At 40.5% G+C, this 14,069-nt stretch overlaps 1 long non-coding RNA gene across 1 annotated transcript in view; it reads right to left on the bottom strand.

The window, feature by feature from the left end:
* Positions 1-14,069, bottom strand: part of LOC138759422 (uncharacterized) — a 122,137-nt gene that overhangs the window by 38,795 nt on the left and 69,273 nt on the right. The gene's annotated exons all lie outside the window — the stretch shown is intronic.

Genomic DNA, 14,069 nt, shown 5'->3' with positions numbered 1-14,069 from the left:
ATTTTGAATTTGGACTGGATCAACTGGGCTCTGTTTAGAGCATTTCGACTCAAGGAGGCATGATCACCAACAGCATCACCAAGACCATTGAAAAAGTGGTAAGATTTACTAAAGGATTTTTTCTGTATCTTCATTGTAAGTTAGAACATAGTTTGGAGAAACTGCCACGTCCTTTTTTTTAAATTTTTAATATTTCACACTATGAACCATACTGACCAAAATACACACAAACATTTCTCTTTTGAATATACACAGTGTCATTTTCTCCCCTTTTCCCCCTTCCCTTCCCTCCCTCCTTCCCACCCTCTCCCCACCCTCTAAACATTCAACATATACAATATATTAAACCCATTAAACAATGTCATCACACAATGAAAATAAACAAGAAAATTGTGTCATCTACTTTTACACACTGGGTCAGTTCATTTCGTCTTCTTCTCATTCTGTCATTTTAGGAGGTGGAGATCCGCGGTAGGCCCTCTCTGTTGTATTCCATGTACAGTTCCAAAATTTGTTTGAATACTGTGACATTATTTCTTTAATTATATGTTATTTTTTCCAATGGAATACTTTTATTCATTTCTATGTACCATTGCTGTACTCTCAGCCTCTCTTCTGATTTCCAAGTTGACATTATACATTTTTTTGCTACAGTTAAGGCTATCATAATAAATCTTTTTTGTGCTTCATCCAAATTGAGGCCTAGTTCTTTACTTCTTATACTACTTAGAAGAAAGATCTCTGGAATTTTTGGTATGTTGCTTTTTGTGATTTTATTTAATACCTGATTTAGATCTTCCCAAAAGTTTTCCACTTTCTCACTTGCCCAAATTGCAATTACTGTTGTTCCCTTTTCCTTCTTACAGCGAAAACATGCTGTTGGGTCCCATTTATTTAACTTTTGGGGCGTGGTGTATAGCCTGTGAAACCAATTATATTGTATCATGCGTAACCTCGTGTTTATTGTATTTCTCATAGTTCTGGAGCACAGCTTTTCCCATCTTTCATTTTTTATCTTTATATTTAGATCTTGTTCCCATTTTTGTTTGGGTTTACAGCTTATTTCATTGTTCTCTTTCTCTTGCAGTTTGATATACATGTTTGTTATAAATCTTTTAATTATCATTGTGTCTGTAATCACATATTCAAAGGTGCTTCCTTTTGGTAACCTCAGCCTGCTTCCCAATTTGTCCTTCAAGTAGGTTTTCAGTTGGTGGTATGCAAACATTGTACCGTGAGTTATACCATTTTTGTACTTCATTTGTTCAAAAGATAATAAATTATTTCCCAAAAAACAATTTTCTATTCTTTTGATCCCTTTTCTCTCCCATTCTCTGAAGGAAAGGTTATCTATTGTGAAAGGGACTAGTTGATTTTGCATCAATAATAATTTTGGTAGTTGGTAATTTTTTTTTTCCTTTCTACGTGAATCTTCTTCCAAATGTTGAGCAGATGGTGCAAACTGCCACTTGTCCTTTGAGATATGTTTTGGTTTTGGAGTTTAAGTTGTGCATGTTTGATGTCTTAGTGTGACAGTCAGCTGACTGGATAAGATAGCAGTCGCCACTGAAGCTGCTGCACTTGTGAAGCAACGTGTCAAGAAGATGGTCAATGAACTTAAAGAAGAATTACAATGGCGACAATTAAATATAAGTGGAAATAAAAATACTCCAAGCAAGACTGAATGAGGCAATAGAGAAAGATTAGATAATGGCTGCTAGGATACAAATCCCACAGAGTTACTGCAAAAAACATTGAGAAACTAAAATCAAAGGAAATGGCTGAAGCTGTGTCACAAGATGGTGAGGAGGATGGACAATAGAAAATGGAGACAAAGTCAGATATTAAGGCAACATCTAACTTACAGGATGACTTGTGACCAGAAGATAATACATCAAATACAGGAAGCAGGAGCAGCAAGAGGAGTTCTAGAACAGGCTCCAGTGTTTCAAGTACTCCATCTACACATGAAAAGATTCGGGCTGATATGGCAGCTTTGAAGCTTCAGAATAAATTTGACTTAAAAGATCAGTAGAGGTAGCTAAAGAGGCAAAAGGAGCAGCAATTGCTTCAAGATAGATACACCTTTGAAGAACAGGAGGAGCAGTTAAGGAGATAAAGGAGCTGCTAGATCTGGACACAGAAAATGCTGTTAATCAGGCCGGGTTGAAGGCACTAGAAGGCTCAGAGGTATTTGGTGCTCGAAATAAATTATCTAAAGCATCTGACGCTGTGGAGTTATGTTTGAAGGAAGGACATCAGAAAAGTAAAATACTTAATACCAAGGCTGAGCCAGTTCCATGGTTATGAGATGTGTATGGACCCGAACTAAACAGGTTAAGGTATGGTGGTGCCAGATCTCAAACCCCAATAATTACCCTATTGGACAGGGATGTGAGCCTAATGCCATCTTACAATACAGACAGAATGCCACTTGCTCCTAGCAGGTAATAGAAATCTGGGTGAATAAAGTAACTCATGCCCAGCCATGATGAGGCAAGATGAAATGGCTGCATAGTTAATTCAGTGCAGAATCTCTCTTGCCAAAGAGAAAGATTCCATTATTTGATGGTGACCCACTTTAATTCCAAGCGTGTATGAAAACCTTTGTACACAGTATTGAAATTAAGACCCTAAACCTGGAGGATTGTCTATATTATTTGGAACAGTTCACGAGTGGATCTTTACAAGATCTTGTAAAGAGTTGCCAGCATATGGCTCCGAATGAAGGATACCAAAAGGCTAAGTTCTTCCAAAAGAAGAAGCATTTTGGTAACAACATAACATTTCTACAGCTTATTACAGAAGGCTCTTTATGGTCATCAATAAGAACAGATGACACAAAGGGTTTACAAGCTTACACCCTCTTTCTTAGAGGATGCTGCAACGTCATGACTGAGATTGGCCATCTATGAGAGCTTGACATGCCTACTAATATGCTAATCATTATAGATCAATTACCCTACCGGATAAAAGAACTATGAAGTTCAGTTGTTGAAACCAGAAAAGAAACCATTGTAGTGTGTTCTCTTCCCACTGCTAATGACAGGAGAAACATCATGGCAGCACTGATCTCCGATTGGATGGTGTTCTCAACGTTGCTCATTGTTTCCCGCCATTCAGGTGGTCACCTGGGATGAAGGTTGTTGGTCCCCATGGGGTCTGCGTGGTCACCACATTGTCAGCCATTTTGTGTACTGGGTTGCATTCCGGTTAACAGGCCACTACATGACCCTCCAGAAACGGTGATCAGAGCGGAGTTCGCCACTTTCGATGGCCTCTGCGTCATGGGGGTAGAATGGAGAGTGGTTGGCTAAGATAGTGAAAGTCTCTTCCTTACTGCCGATATCCAGCACCCATATTGACCCGTTGAGTCTGATTACTTTATTCTGCCCATACAGCTGTTACAGAGGTGTTCGCTGTGGCCCCCTCCGAAAGAAAATGCACTCACAGGTCTCTAAGTCTTTGGAGATGGAGCCTTTGGCCTGGCCATGTGGTGGAGGTGCTAAAGTGTTCAGTTTTTCCCTCTACAGTCAATGTAGCTGTGGGGTCCTCTGGGTCCTTGGCAGTGGCCAAGAAATCCTCCTGAATCACTAACGGTGTGCCATATACCATATTGGCTGCTGAGGTGTTGAAGTCCTCTTCAGCACAGTGCAGATTCCCCAGGAGGATGCGGGATAACTCATCGGCCAAGTTTGGCACCTTGAGCCAAACCATCAAGGTGCCTTTAGATGCCTGTGGAGCTGCTCTACCAACCTGTTGGCCTGAGGGTGGTAAGCTGTGGAATAGTGGAGCTGGGTTCTCAACTTGGCCAGCACCATCCAGAGTCCCAAAGTGAACTGAGTACCTCTATCAGAGGTCATCTGCTCTGGGACTTTGAACTTCAACATCCAGGTGTTAATCAGTGGCCTGATGGGGGTTTCAGTGGTTGTGTCGGCCAGCAGGACTGCCTCCAGCCACCTTGTGGAGTAGTCAATCATGGTGAGGAGATATCTCTCCCGACTGGAGACCAGCAGTGGCCCAACAATATCAATATGGACATGGCTGAAATGACATTGTGCTGGATCAAAAGTCTGGGGGGGGGACTGACCTGTTTCTGAAGGCCGAGCCAGACGAGCCTACTGGCCACCATTTTAACAGAGATCCTGATGGCTGGATGTGCCAGGTCGTGCACCGTGATAAAGACCTGCCACCTCCACGCTGCCGGCATGATGGGGTGGGGTTTGCCAGTGGAGGTGTTACAGAGGAGCATCTGGTTGCCAGGATCGATAACCACATCCTTCAGTCTGAGGCTGGTGTGACAGATTATGTGATGTTTGTATTGTATATAGATATGTTTTTGGAAGATAAATTGGGGCAGGTTTTTTACTGTGGATCACATACAAACACTTTAAAACAGATCTTATTTAAAATACTGGAACTCTGCTCGCGCGAGACAGGCCAGCTCCAATAGCTTTTGCAAAAACTTTGGAGAGTGCCCAAGAGACTTCACTAATGGATTGTTGTTTACAAAAAGGCCGCAGATGAAAGAACTTGTCGGAGCCACAGGCTGTCTGGAGTGGACCTTGCTGTTCTAAGATGGTCATGAGGTTTTGCAAGTAGAGAGAGTCAAACAGGCTTTTTCTTAGTGAGAGAGAGAGAGAGAGAGAGAGAGAGAGAGAGAGAGAGAGAGAGAGAGAGAGAGAGGTGGGGGGGAGAGGGAATTCAGTTCTGCAGTACTTCAGTCAGCAGCAGCAGCTGGGACTGAAACAGGTCAAACTGGCAAGCTTGTGGAAAACCCCATTGGAAAGACAGGTTGTGAGTGCTTAGTTCAGCCTGGTCCAAGCCCTTGTGGTTCATGCAAGAGGAGAGGACTGGCTGCCTAATGCCTAATCTAATGAAATAAGAGAAACAAAAAGGAACTCTGTGGTGACCTGAAAGAAAGAGGTTATCATCTGGAAAATCCTGAGGGGGCAAGTTCTTCAGCAAGACACTGAAGTGGCTGGTTAAAAAGGAATCAGTTGTGGGTGCCCAGCGAACAACAAATCTCTATCTGAAAACTGAGAGGTAGCCATTTACCTTTCAAGCACCAAAGCCTGGTGAACTTCATAAATGTTAAATTCTGTGCTCAGTATAAGAATTGCCTGCAACCAGTAAACTTGATGAGATTGGACTGTGAATCAAAGAACTTTTCTGAACTTATACACACATTACATACACGTGCTTAAAATTAGAAGAGGGTTAAATTAGGTTAGTTAATAGTAATAAGTTAAAGTTTGATCCTGTTTTCATGTTTAAAGATAATTAAAAGCAACTTTTGTTTCAGTAACCATTTGTCTTGGTGAATATCTATTCCTGCAGGATTTTAGGGTCCTCTGTGCTCGTAACACCGGAAACTACTGTTCTGTATGCCGGAATCTCGGGGTCATCCTGCTATGCCCTGGCTAGGGTGAAATAGTCCATTCCCTGGGTCAGGGCCTGATTGACATGATTGTGGGCAGGACAGCGCATCAGCCACCATATTGGTCTTACCCGCAATGTGTTGGATGTCAGTGGTGAATTCTTAAGAATGATCTACATCAAAGGAGAATTTCTACTTATCAAATGGACAAGTATTAGTCACCAGGTATTGGCTGCCATACCTGAAAGAGTGAGGGCAAAAGAAATTAAGAATTTGGGCTTAGGCCATGACAACCTTCCTATTAAGAGGGTGTTAGGTGTACAATGGTGTGATTAGTGTGACGTCTTTAAGTTCAAAATTATTTTTGAAGGACTAACCTCTCACAAGAAGGGGTATTCTATCAACATTCAGTTCAATATATGATCCTCTAGGAATATTGAGTTCCAAGAAGATCCTGCAAGATTTGTGTAGGCAGAGAATTGATTGGGATGATGATATACCAGAATCCAGTGTACAGGAATGGACGTGTTGGATTCAGGATCTGCATAAGCTAGAAGACTTCAAGATTGACGGATTCTTTATAACCACAAATTTTGTAACTGTAATACCTGATGCATGTGAAGATGGTTTTAGAATTGTTAGTTACTTGTTATTGTTATTGCATAATAACAAGAATCAAGTAAATTGTGGATTTTCAATGGGAAAGGCCAAAATGGCTCCATTGAAACGAGTCACTATCTCACAAATGGAGTAGAGGGCTACTTCCATGGTGAGCAGAATGGACACAATGTTGAAAAGAGAGTTGCAGATGAAACAAACAGACTGTATATTTTAGACCAATAGCACCTCTGTGCTCAAATGCATCAACAATAAAACCGGAAGTTTTCGAACTTGCGTGATAAAGTCTCACATCCAATACAATAGAGATATGTCTTTTTTGAGGAATGAAATGTGGGTGTCCTGGCTTCTATTTCTGTTACAGCATCTTTTTTTTTAACACGCATTCATGGACTTTTTGTTTTGTTTTTCTTGTTTTTAATCGCCATGAGCTGTAGTAATAAGCACAGTCAGGGAATTGAAGTTACAGTTCACTGTTTCAAAGTTATAGTTTATAAGTAGAGTGTCGCAGATCAAAGACTAGAAAGAAATCTATATATTTTGTTTCACTTGACAATGACAGTGTTGCCTGCACCCATCTATTAACAGAAACAAATATCTTATGGGCCAGGTGTTTCAGGAGCTTTTATTTAAAATGACAAATTGGCTAACTTTCAGTTCTGACTCTTGACTATCATTACAAGGATCCAACATGGGTACTTGTGGCACCCGTTTAAAGAGAATGTGAGGAGGAAAGGCATTCTGGTGTCAGACAACAGCTCAGCAAAATGGGGTGCAAAGGGTACACCCTGGATATACGTTTGCCAATCTGACCCCTGCTTCACCACAGGATAGCAAAGTGACAGGCATCTGGGCCTTATGCTTAGGGAGTTCCCAAGCGTGAGGCCAAGGTGCGGGATGTGCAAGCCAAGAGAGGTTTCTGGCACCTGATGGATACCTTGCACTGCCTACCGCAGATGTTGGTGGTAAGGGTGCTCACATTTGCCAGCCAAGTTGGAGAAAACAGACATGCAAGTCGATGACCAAATTTTTTTCTCTACTCTCCCTTCTAACACTGGCGAGCAGCTCCCACAGCACTTTTCTCCATCAAAAACACAGAGACCTATTTGGTCGGTGGTGGTGGGGGGGGGGAGCTGGTGAGGCATTGTCATTGAATTTAATTATGTGCCTTGTCCAGGGGAGTGCTTGTGTAAATATTGATCTGCTTGATTGGTATCATTTTGAATACCTCTTTTTGCTTTTTTTTTTCACTTTTCCTTTTTTTTTATAGTTATAATGTACATAGGGTTATTTATTGTCTTCGTAGAGATTGCAGAGTAATGTGACTTCCATGGAGTGGAATATTGTGTGTGGAAGAAACATGGCCTCCTTGCCTGTCTGGAATGTATGTATTGTGGGTGATCACATGTCCTTCCTCATTGAAATTTATTCAGAAGTCACATCACCTGTCAATCAAGGTTGGACTCTAGCCACCCATTAGTACACACCTTTCCAATGACTAATTTAAATCACCTAGGGTCATTTTTGACTAGAAGCACAGATTAACACCAATGCACATCACATTCTTTCTTTCTGCCTCATGGTCCAAATCCCAGACATTGCTCCATGCCAGGTTGCTACTGTGGACATCGCTGGAAGTGTCATGGTTAAGGTGTGCACTACACTGAAGCTGAACTGTAGGATTATGATAGAACAATACTTGCAGAGATCCACATCCCCAATGGGAACTGGGTATGTGTAAGAGTCCCTGTTTGTAGTGTACGTACTCAAGTATGTGAGCATGTAGAGTATATGTTTACTATTGTCAAGAGTCCAACGTAGGTCTGAGGTGAATGTATATATCATTGCTTAAGTGAAATAATTACCATTTAATGTTTTCCCGTTTGAGTCACGAGTATAAATTAAAGTTACATGTGATTGCCACACTTGTGTCCAGACTCTCTCTCTGAACCTGATACTCCTCCCAACTCGACAATGATGTTCTGACTTTAACCTCAGAGACAGATATCACAGGGTCATCAGACTTTACAGGAATTCTCGTAGACACTTTTGAGTTCTCCTCAAAGCAGGCATGGAAAATGTTCAGCTCATTGGGTAATGAAGTATCACAGCCATTTATGGTGTTCAATCTCACTCTATCTGATTTTTCACTCTATTTTTCTTTCTCAGTACAGACTTCCCTGCTGGGAATATACCAACTGCCATTTGGTCTCACCTCACATATACCTTTGTCCTCCTTATTGCTTCAATATCTTATCTGCAGCTAAAAACAATCTAATTTAAACATTTTATTTCATTCTCAGTTCTGTCCAAGGGTCTTAGATCTAAAATGTTTATTGTTACTCTTTCTATAGATGATGTGTGAACTCTCAAAGATGTAACTGGAAAAATCCTATGCAATCAAGAGATATTTAGGTTTATTTTCCTACTAGTAATCTGTCTCTATTGAATAAATGTCAAGAATGGGAATTTGTGCGTAATTGTGTAATTTACGAATTTTGATTTCTCGAGTGAGAGAGCCAGACACCACCACCAACCCCTCCCACGATCTTGAGAAAATGTTCAGAACACATGTTCTGGGAGGTGGCAGGAGTAGGTTGGACAAGGAACATGCATGGGTCATTTCTCACCTCCATGCTTGGCTGTTGACAGCGCACAATGAAATAGCTCCCCATCTAATATTTGCCCAAATACCATCCAGGTTGATTTCAGTCCATTGTAAAATTACTGAATATCACCAAAGGCTGAGAAAAATGGAGGGTTATGCAGTCGGGAAATTCTAGGCAGTTGTTAAGAGTATATTATTAGTTCAGCACAAAATTGTGGGCCTGAACCTGTACCGTGTTGTAGCTTTCCACATTCTTGTCCATGTAAATTACTAGAAATTACTCAAGCTAACTGAAGTGGTATTTATTTTCATTTGGGACAGATTCTGCCTTTCGATTTTATTGAGACTATTTTTGAGGACTGAATTATTTTATTCTGCAACTGTCCTCTCTTTGTAGACAATAATTAGTTTTAAATGTTCCTTTTGAAAGAAAAATAATAGTCTACAGTTCAGGATAAAATAGTACTTGACCTACTTTGATGAATTTGTGGTCTTTAAATGAGCTGTCTGCTGTGATTGTGTTGTGTTCTTAGGATCACAAACCAACATTCAAGACCTCGCACGTGACTGAATTGTTAAATGTGGCCTTTGGCAATGAGCTGAGACCACAGCAGTTTGTGTGCATTCTTCGACAGTGGCCTTCATTTAGATTTCTGAAAACACCACCATTCTTCAATCAACCGAACAAGCAACAGCTAGGTGTTTGCACGTGAATTTTAAAAAAATTAAAGGGCAAAAGTCTTCTCTATCCTCTTATCAGACCGCAGTGACTCTTCCTTGATCTTCAAACATCTTTGAGCAGGGGAAAAAATATTTCCCAAACACAGATTTTCTTTATTGTATTTAAAGACTGAGTTGGAAACTTCTGAAATAAACGTGGATCTCTTTAATATTAGAAGCGCCACTGCCCCTCCCCTAAAACTGTCCATTGTGACCTTTAACTGCAGGAGCTGTAGATTGAAGTTGTGTATTCTCAAGTGGTAATGCAAATTTATGGTTACAGCTGTCTAGTTAATACGGACTCAGAACAGAGGTTGATAAAACATTTTCAACATACATTCATTCCCAAAAACAGCTGAAAGACCAGCGACCTGTGTGTGTGTGTGTGTGTGTGTGTGTGTGTGTGTGTGTGTGTGTGTGTGTGTGTGTGTGTGTGTGTGTGTGTGTAAAACAATATGTATAAAGTGCCTTTAATATATTAAACACAATGAAGAACTTCACAAAGGTCCAATTAGATAAAAAGCTGACCCCAGCTTAGCAGACAGCAGTAACAGAAAAATAAAATGTGCAAGAAGTCTGAAATAAAAGGAGAAAATACTGAACATGCACAATGGTCAACATATGTGGAGACAGCTTCACAACCATAACCTTTCTTCCAAGCAAATGCCCATTAATGAGCACAGTGATGAATTTGGTGGCAGCTATCTGTCTGCTGAACAGAAGAAATAAATACTGAAATTGTGAGCAATCACTGTTTTCAAAAGTTGGGGGTTATGTTTCAATTATATAGGGCATTGGTAAGACTACATCTGGAATAAGTACTGGTTTCATTTAAAGGAAGATGCAAATGCATTTGAAGCAGTTCAGATCAAGCTTAGTAGATTTAATATCTGAAATTAGTGAACATTTAAACAGGCTAAGCTCATATCCAAGAGTTCCGACGTGACATGTGGTTATGAGGATGGCTAATAATGTTCTGTTGTTTAAAAGGTCGAAGAAGAAACAGACACATTGAATTTATCGCAGGCAAGTATGAGGTGCTGCATTTTGGTAGGTCAAACCAGGGCAGAGAGTCCTGTGAGAAGAGACACACTTGGAGATATAGGTACAGAGTTCCATGAAAGTGAAGATAGAGTTGAGAGAGTGGTGAAGAAGGTGTTTTGCACGCTTGCCTTCATCAGTCAAAGTATTTAAATACAAGAGCAGGGACAACACGTTTGGTGTATTGTATGCAGTTCAGTGAAAGGAACAATATTATTAAGCTGCAAAGGATGCAAAAAATATTCACAAGAATGTAATTAGGACGGGTGGGCTTGAATTATAAGGAGAGGCTAGATAGGCTGGGACTTTTCTTCCTGAAGCATAGGAGGCCAAGGGAAGATCTAATAAAGGTTTATAAAATCATGATTGACATAGATGAGATAAATAGTGATATATTTTTCAGGGTAGGGGGAGTCTGAAACTAGAAAGCATAGATTTGTGACAGATTTAAAAGTAACTTGAGGGGCACCTTTTACACACAGAGAGTGATGGATATTTGGACCAAGCTGCCAAAGGTGGTGGTTGAGGCTGGCACAATTGTTGCATTTAAAAGACATTTGGACAGGTACATGTAGAGGAAGGGATTAGAAAGATGTGGCCAAGTAAATAGGTCTAGCTTTAGTGTACAACTTGGTCGGCATGATAAGTTGGGGTGAAGGACTAGTTTCTGTGCAGTCTAACTTTACGGCATTTCAGGACAGTTTGTTTAACTTAACACCCGTGTATAATATTGAAATGAATTCTATTAAATACAAAAGGATTTAAGGGAAATTCATATCTGAGAAAATTGATTGAATTATTTGAGCAGAAAACAAAGACGGTCAATGAAGGTGGGACATTTGATGTGGTTATAGATATTTTTAAACAAAGCTTTTGATAAGATCCCATATAGCAGGTTGGTCAAAACAGTAAAGCCACATGACATCTAAGGGGGAGTTTCAAATTGGATACATCTGGAGGCAGAGTGTAATAATTGACGCAAGTTTTTGTGATTGGAAGTCCATTGCTTTTCGTTATAAATATTGATGATATTGTAGCGGCCCCTTACAATCCCCTTGGGGTGCCTCACAAAATGAAGGATGAACGCGATTATCCAGCAGGCTGCATGAGGCCCGCAGCACTACCCTCCAATTGGCTACAACTAAAGAAGCCTAACTGGCCTATCAAGGAAAGCGGATCGCAAATGCACCAATTAGCGCTGAGCGGGTTTTGACGACACCCCTCAGCTTGAGAATAAAAGCAGGGCTGTGAGCCCAATAAAGCTCAATGTTAACTACATTCAACTGGGGTTTGTGTCATTCTTTCTGGGATCAGCATGTTCTTTGTGAGCTAACCTGCATACAGCTATAACCTCTCCTGTGCTATAGGCTCCACAGAGCCATAGCTTGTAGCAGCTAGCTTCAATATAAAGATTTTTAAAAATATTATTTTATGGCAGATTGTTTCATTGAGCACCTTCACTTTATCTGCTGCAACAATGGGGATCTCCCAATGGCCAACTGTTTTAATTCTACACACCATTTCCACACAGACATGTCTGTACATGGCCTCATGTATTGGCAAACCAAGGCTACCCAATGTCCATCCAGGTGGCATTAATATTGACTTGTCTGATTTTTGTTAAGCCCCCTCCCCTCTCCCCACCGTGCCTCTCTTTTTCCCTATCTCTGTCTCCTTTCCTCCAAATCCCCACTTCCTTCCCTTTTCTTCCCATTCAGAGCGCTGCCCCTCCCCATCAGCTTCTTTTCTTCTACCCTCCACCTGCCCCTTCTTCCCTCCTCTCCTCCCCTTTTTATTCAGTATTCAGATTCCTCCCTGCTTTTTGCACGTACCTTGACAAAGGTCTCAAACCCGAAATGTTGGCTACCCTTTACTTCCTATAGATGCTGCATGACCTGCTCAGTTTCTCCAGCATTTTTGTATACTGCATTATTTTCATCATCTGGGTGTTACAGCTGCATTTATTGCCCTGCCCTAACTGCTCTTGAATAGATGGTGGAGCACCAATTTTATGAAACATGTCGTTCTGGTACAGGTTCTTGTTAAGAGTTCCATGTTGGATCAGCTTTGAAGAAGGTGATTTTCCTGTGTATCTCCTACCTTTGTCCTTCTTGATGGTAGAAGTTGTGAGATGGGAAGTGCTGTTAAGAGTATTTTGGACAAGTAATTGCAATATATTTTTCAGATGCTACTTCTTGCAGCCTTTGAGTGGTGGATAGAGTGCCAATTAAGTGTGTTGTTTGAATTGCAAGTGGAGAATGTTCATTCAAGTCCTTGGATTTGTGCCTCTGACATAGTCTTATTTATTTGGTGAATCCATTTAGGTTTCTTGTCAATGATAACTCCCAGGATACTGATGGTATCAGAAGTAGAAATGGTAATGCCATATAATGTAAAGGATAGAAAGTTAAACAGTCTCTCAGAGATGGCCATTGCCGAGTACATTTAATTGTAAATATTACTTGCCATTTATCAGTTCATGTCTGAATGTCATCTTGGACTTGCTTCATGCAGGCTCCCTCATTTAATAAGGAGCTGAAAATGAATTTGAATATTGGGCACTCATTCCTTCTTCCGAAGGTCAGAGATGAAGCAACTACTGATTCTTGAGCTGAGGATGCTGCCCTGAAGAAGTCCTGCAGAGACATCCTGTAGCTGTGACACTTGACTGACAACAATGACGATATTCCTTTGTTCGAGGAATAAATGCGCACTCATTCAAAGAACATCCCTTTGATGTTCACTGACATCAGTTTTACCAGGGATTTGATGCCATTCTCAATCAAATACTTCTTTGATATCATGAACATGATATCTGGAATTCAGCTCTTGAGCCAAGACCGTAAAGTGGTCTGGAGCCATCTCTTCCCAGTGAAAATTCAAATGAGTATTGATAAACAAGTTATTGGTGAATGAGTGACACTTGAGAAAATGGTTGATAATAACTTCCATTACTTCACTGATGATTGGGAGAAGATCAATTAGGTCATAATTAATGGATTTGATTGCTCTTGCTGTTTTATGAAGGGGACATACCTGGGCAATTTTCACATTGCAGAATAGATGTTTGTGTTGTAATACTAATGAAGCCCCTAAACAAGAGGTGCAGCTAATTCAAGGCATATGTTATCATTGGTACAGAGAGGATGTTATCTGGTTCCCAGGTTCTCAACCTTTTCTTAGCATCACATGAACTGTATAAAATTGGTTAGGTTATACATTTGGGGAGGTGAAACAAGGCATAACTGGCAGGTTTTCAAGAAGTGTGGAGGAACAGAGGTCATTTGGAATTTTTATCCACAGATCCTTTAGGAATTAAGACAGATCAATAAGCATATGATCAATGATGAATAAGCAGTGATCAAATGCATATAGAAGCTGTCCGTTTATTAGATGAGACACAGAACATTAAAGTGGGGAGGTTAATCCAGAATTGTATGCACTAACTATTAGGCCACAACCTGAATATGATGTACAATTCAGCTCACACATTGACGGAACATTATCATTGCACAGGGGAAGGTGTAGAGGAGATTGATAATGGTGTTGCCAGGAATAAAAAATGTTATTTAGGAGGAAAGATGAGATAAACCAGGGCTGTTTTCTTTAGAACTGAATAGACAGTGATTAATTTATTGAGATAGCTAACATTGAGAGGTTTTGAAACAGTAAATAGGAAGAGTTATTTTCCCTTCGCTGTGT

Source organism: Narcine bancroftii, chromosome 3 (assembly GCF_036971445.1).
Source record: "Narcine bancroftii isolate sNarBan1 chromosome 3, sNarBan1.hap1, whole genome shotgun sequence".
Lineage (NCBI taxonomy): Eukaryota > Metazoa > Chordata > Chondrichthyes > Torpediniformes > Narcinidae > Narcine > Narcine bancroftii.
The sequence above is the reverse complement of the archived record's forward strand: the minus strand, read 5'-3'. Positions and strand labels throughout refer to the sequence as shown.